The following is a 6,329-nucleotide window of genomic DNA, read 5'->3' as shown; positions in this document are numbered from 1 at the left end:
GCCCGCGGGGCCGGGGCGCCCTCGGGGGCCCCCCCCCCGCCGCTGAGTCAGCAGCGCGGCCGGGCCGGGCCGCACCCCCCCCGCCCCGGCAGAGCGGGGCCGGGCTGCCCGGGGCTGCTTCTCCCCGCTCGGGGCTTCTCCCGCCCTGGGAGAAGGGGTCTCTGCCGGCGGCTCCGCGCCCCGCACCCCGCCAGCGCCGCCGCCCGCCTCGGGCTGCCAGCACTCGCTGCTCAGCGACCGGCGCGCTTCGCCTTACGGCTCCACCTGTACCGTCACCAAAAACGGCTCTGCTCACAAAGTTTTATACCCCTGCTCTGCTTCTCATTCATTTTTGCCATCCTCTAATGAATTACGGATTGCCTTTTTTTTTTTTTTTTTTTGGTCAGAAACGGCTTTAAAAAAAAAAAAAAAAAAAAAAGCCCAAGGAAGTTGGGTTTTGCTGTGTCATCAGAAACTTTTGTTTTACTGCCAAATTCTGATTTTGATTCCAGCAGGGAGGTGTACAGTGACTCCGCAGGCTCCAGCGGATGGACTCAGGGGTCGTTGTTCTGGGTCTCCCCTGTACGTAGCCCGGGTCAGAATTCGACCATTCCCTTTCCAGCCGAAAGGAGCTGGAAGCATCTCCTCCTCCTCCAACGTGGGGTGGTAGAAGTCACCATAATTTTACCCTTCTTCCAGCTTCCATTTCTGTACAAATCAGTTGCCTACATAGATTGTCTCATTATTTTAATCTTTACACAATTTCATGACAGCTTTCTATGTTTCCTTTAAAAATACATGTATCTCTGTTGTGATTTAGCTGGGGGTGTTTTCTGTAACACTATCTCTAGTAAGAGTGTTCTGAACATGTTTACTTTAGTTTTCATGCTTTGCATTTTAATGATAAATTTTGACCTTTTTCTTTCTCTCTTCCTGCAAAATCTTTTGTTCAATTGTTTCTCTTCAAAGCTGCATACTTTATTAGATTATATTTCTATCAAACACTGAATTGGGATTTTCCACTTTTGCAACACGGCAAATTTTTGCAAGGTCTGTTGTTAAAACTCCTTTTGTGGGTTTGTGGTCTGCAATATTTTTTGTTTTCTGAACATGTTATCCAAGCTAGCAGGCTTGATGCTTGCCACATCCCTTTCATTTTAGGTTCACTGGATGATAGTTTTATGAACATCCTGGGCTATTTATTCCACAGTTAAACAGCATTTCTATATCACCGTGTTCAGACTGATCACATGCACTTGCTGTTACACCCTGCCACTTCTAAGTTCCAAATTTAACAATATTTATGCATTTTTGGCTCAAAAAGCACAACCAGGTCTTGTCTCATCTACTGAACAAATGCTGCTTGCACGTAACCATGCTAAGCAAATGCAGGTTCGGGCCAGACAAAATACACCGACTCTTATCTGGCAAAAACCTCACATGACTTACGCTTTCTGTAACGTGGACTCGATCCTGCAAAGCATTAGGCAATTTGGCCCCCAATTAGCAAAATTATTAAGCACAGATCTGCCTCTAAAACATGTGAGTCATTCTAATGACTTTAGCAATTAAAAACAAAAATTAATAGTGAAGTGTATCCTGCTGAACAAAATATATTTTTTTTCTGTAAAAGCCTGTGGTAAGGCTCACATGAGTAAACACGTGCATAAAAATCTTTGTAAAATGAGGAACTTAAAGTGGTTACTTTTGAAACCAGAACTGCTCCCTGTCATACTTGGATCCTTTAGTAGATATATAATTATCTGCCAAGCTGGCTCATTGAGGAAAAGAGTGGTTTGGGGATGGTACTTTTGCTGCAAATACAAAATTGCTTTCACATTTTGTATCTAATTTAGTTTTCCCAAATAGAAAGCATAAACCAGAATGAAACTTGATTTGTAATTAATATCAGCGCTGAATTGGTACTTTCAGCTTCACTCTTTACTGAAGTCACCAAGGGGTGAATGATTGTAACAGTTGTGTAAATAGCACAGTTACTAACAGTTCATTAGCACTTTGTTTCTGCTGTTGTTTGGCTGGAGATACTTTCTGATAAAGATGTCTGGATTTATGAAGCCTGGTAGAACCACACAACTTTTTCAAATGGAAAAATTAGTTTGTCTTCATTGTCTCATAACAAAACAAGCCAAATATGTTATCCATCTTTTAAAGATAAATTACAGAATTGTTTGAAGAGAAGACAAATTGTGGAAAAATGTCTTGAGATTATTATTTTGGAAAATCATATGTGAAAAGTGTTTTACAATAAAAAGAGCTCAGTGCTTTAAAAGGAAAAATAAGATACTTGTTTTTGCCCGAAAAATGTTACCTACATCATAACACGGTAAATGACCTTTAAAGCACCTCAGATGTATTTTTAGTTCAGCCGTGTTAATGCAGTGTTCTTGGTATGTTGCCAGTTTCATTATTTTGTTTAGAAAGTCCCTTTTCTCTATTGTTTAAGCGGGTATTTCACATCCTATCCCTGGAGAGAAAGTTTTCAGGGAAATGTGTTCATAAATAATGGAAATTACCAGAGACTGTTGTAAAACACAGAAATAGTTTCATCTGGTTCATTTAAAACCATGAGAAGTTTAACACTGAAGAATCTGTTCCAGTTTTTCTCCTGCAGAAGCCCAGAGAAGGTTCAGGACTGCTCTGAGAGTCACCAGGGCCTTGGGGAACAGTTACCCGATGAAGTATTTAACTTCAAGGTAAAGTAGAACACAAGTGACTGAGTCACCATCAGTCCAGGTTCATCTAATCTAATCTCAAAGTTGGTTATTTCTGTAAATGCATTGGTCTCTTGAATAAAATTCTTTCTTATCACGTCTTTAATTCTTGGCATAGCAACTGATCTGGCTAGGCATTTAGACCCTCATTTTTGCCAGATCCCCATTTCAAAGGGTCTTTCCAGACAGAAGTTGACCTGATCTTGGAGACAAATAGATCTTCAGTATCTTGCAGACTGAGATTTTGGGAGATGCCCAAGGCCTATATAAGGGGCAAAATGGTTCCCTTTGTATCTTCCCCAAAAAGTGAGCATGTAGAAAATTTTATGAGGAAGAAGGAAGAAGCTAGCTGCTGTCTCGCATCACTGTTCTTTTGCACTTTTTTTTTTGTTTGTTTGTTTTGTTTTTTCTTCTTTTTTCCTGGCAGTAGATTGAAAACCCAAGTTGAAGAAGCTGAATTCAGTTTTGGCTGGGTTCAACCTAGCTGGGCTGAAACAGAGTTTCTGCAATGGGGCAAAAAGTCAGCAACTTTCTGGCAAGCTGCTCAAGATCAGCAGTTTCTGGGAACACAGGCCCAGTCATCCTCAGCAACCAGTGTCCCAGGCAGCCTATGTCAGATAAGGGGGTTTTAGGTTGTACCAAGGCTCACAGAGCTCGGACCAACCCCTTACCACAACTACTTTAACTCATGATTTTCCTCCCATCACTGCAAGTTACCGCAGCCAAGCAGCCAGCCTCGTACTAGCACGTAAAAGAGATGCAGTTAAGCACATAAAAAGGAGAAAGCTCCCGGGCCGGATGGTGTCACTGCCTGGACACTCCTCCTGTGCCACTGGAAGGCAGACTGTGCCCACCCAGCCCGGGGCTACCAAGTGTCCCCGCAGCCCTGGGCCCCCCTGCTCGCTGCGACACGGCAATGCTGCCTGCCGCCGAGGTCTGGGGTCCCGCTGTTCATCCGAATCAAACCGTACCTGTGAAGGAGAGAGACTTTAAGCAGAAGGACAGGCTTAAAGGAATAAATTTTGTATCCTGGAAAGAACTGTTTTTTCCCTTTTGGTCAGTCTCTGGTCCTGCCTCAGCACGATGTTGCAGAGACCCAGCACCGGGTGCTCGCTTGTTTTGCATTGGCTTCAGCCCTTTTCAGGGACCTCTGGCAGTAGTTACACTGGCTTAGGACATACCTCAAAGTATTTTCATCTGTACATTGTGACAAATTGGTGCTTTGAAATATACATTCAATACAGAAAATAAAACTTTAGCCCTTTTAGCACTACTAGAAAAATTGGGGTCCATATTTCAATATCATGTAAGCTGAGGAAAATCATATTATTCAGTTTTTCAGCTGTCTTATGTATGTTTCTTCTCTCAGAACCGACTGAGCAGAGAGCTCATATAACATCCCGGTGTGCAGAGCTTTGGGCTCTTTTACACAACAATAAAAAGCTTCTCACTGCAGTGGCAGTACTTGGAGCTAAAATGACCTTTGCTAACATAAGGACTGGAAGGGATTTGTTGAGCCACTGATTCCACTTCCAGGAAATTTTTCATATAACCCTTTTCATAGGCTCAACAAACTCTAGGAATTTTGACCAGCTGTTCTGGCCCAGGCCCATGCTCATCAATGAAACTGTATTTTTGAATGCCTTCTCCATTAGTCTAGCTCTGTATGTTTTCACGTACTCCTGAGGTAGCAAAGAATTGCTCTAAAACTACAGTGATGGTTGTAAGAGATGAAACAGTTCTAGTGAGCATTAAGAGTGTCAGACCTTGAAAAATAAATGTATGAGTACTGGGACTAACAAAAAAATCCAGCAGCCACAGGTGAAAATGGAAATGAAAGTTAAAAGACCACTGTAGCCAAGCTCCACATGAATTCTCCATTCTAGAATAACACAATTAAGCTGTGTTTAACTTTCAGAGATATGCTGGTTCTAGAGGAAATACAAGCTTATTCTATAAACCATGAAGACAGGCTCATTCCTAGAATAGATGGATGTTATTTGCACTTTAAATGAGCAGCTGAAGATTGGTTAATTTATAGATCAGTTATGAGTTTGAAGATACTTCATATACTTGAGGGTAGGGGAAAAAATAAATCATATTTTATCTTTTGTTCTATCAACTTTTATGCTTCTGAGTTTATTACTGTGGTTCTCACTCAAAGGTATTATGTCTATGTAATATCAACTTGTCTTGATGCTAAGCAGCTTTGACAACTTGGAAGACTGCATAACCCTTTTTGGGTGACAGCTGTGGTATTTAGAAACCCATGCAAGCCAAAATACATTTTCTTTTTTGTCTCCCGCAATTTATAATCAATCCCACTAATCCCACAGGACAGCTCAGATGACCAGTCACCCCAAAGTGGTATTGCTCAATATAGTTTGCTCTGAACACTCAGGGGGCAGAGCAAATATTATAAACAGCAGCAAATACAATTGTCATTTATTTTTAGCAGTATCATCAGGGTCAAGTAAGTTCAAAGGTTAAAATACTTGTACTGTGAAACAAGATCACTCCAGTTGAGGACTGAATAATTTTGACAGGAAGACAGATGCACACCACAGTCAGTCTTGGGGTGCTTTTTAGTCAAACAGAAAGCTTAACCTCATAGGGTTGAAAAATCAGTTGTGGGCCTTAAGCAGCACACCAACACTGATCAGTTAAATCTGTGGTAGGAGTTGTGCACCTTCACATAAGTTTGGTAAGAGCAAGCAAAACCCACAAGAAAAAAAAAAAAAAAGCCCAAGGAAAACAACATCCCCTTAACAGCTTATCTCTAATTGCACTGGGTGCCAATCAACTAGTTTCTCTGTGCAAGAACTAATAGCAGAAGCACGATAGAAGGAACACTGTCTTATCACACTTGCAAGTTAACATTTATTATTGCCATATCCAAAGTCCAGATTCCGTCCTGCACACTCTGCAAACTCAGCAAGCCAGACCCAAGTGTCTGTGTGCCAGCTGGCCTCTGACCTCCTGCGTGTTGGGCTTGTTTCAGCGCACGTCTTTTCCCCTTCGCAAGCACTGCGAGGATCAGGATGTTGCTGGCCTTTCTTTGATCTAATACAGAGGAAATAGCAGCAACTCCCTGAACGGGTGTCAGAACAATCCCCTGTTTTGCAGCACTGCCCAGCCATCAAAAGCATCTGTTCCTCCATCAGGAGTTGCTTATTGCAGACAGAGCGATGGTTCTGAAGCTGTATTTCGGTTTGAGGCTTGCTGCTTCTGTTTCAAATCTCAAGGCTGCATACCTTAATGGCTGTCTGTTTTTACCACTTTCTTGGTTTAATAAAAGCAACTACCTCTACCTACACATCTGTTTGCAGATGTCCTTAAACCACCGCTGCCCTAACATCACTACTGCCAAAGTGTTATTTTTGCAACCCAGGAGTCTCGTACTCCATACCAGCAAGCACTATGTAGCCGGAAAGTCAGCGACATTTTCAGACAACCCAACACCCCGTGCATTTACAGACATTCATCCTGCTGCTAAACAACCAGCCTCCCGACTCAGTTCAGTGTTTTTCAACACTCTCCCTGCAGTGGTAGCACCCACAGTTAATAGCTGTGCAGCCAACTTTTGTGTTGCTGCTTCTCATCGTGGACCGACACTGT

The sequence above is a fragment of the Tyto alba genome, unplaced genomic scaffold (assembly GCF_018691265.1).
Source record: "Tyto alba isolate M040663 unplaced genomic scaffold, T.alba_DEE_v4.0 Super-Scaffold_7, whole genome shotgun sequence".
NCBI lineage: Eukaryota > Metazoa > Chordata > Aves > Strigiformes > Tytonidae > Tyto > Tyto alba.
Note: the sequence above shows the minus strand (reverse complement) of the source record.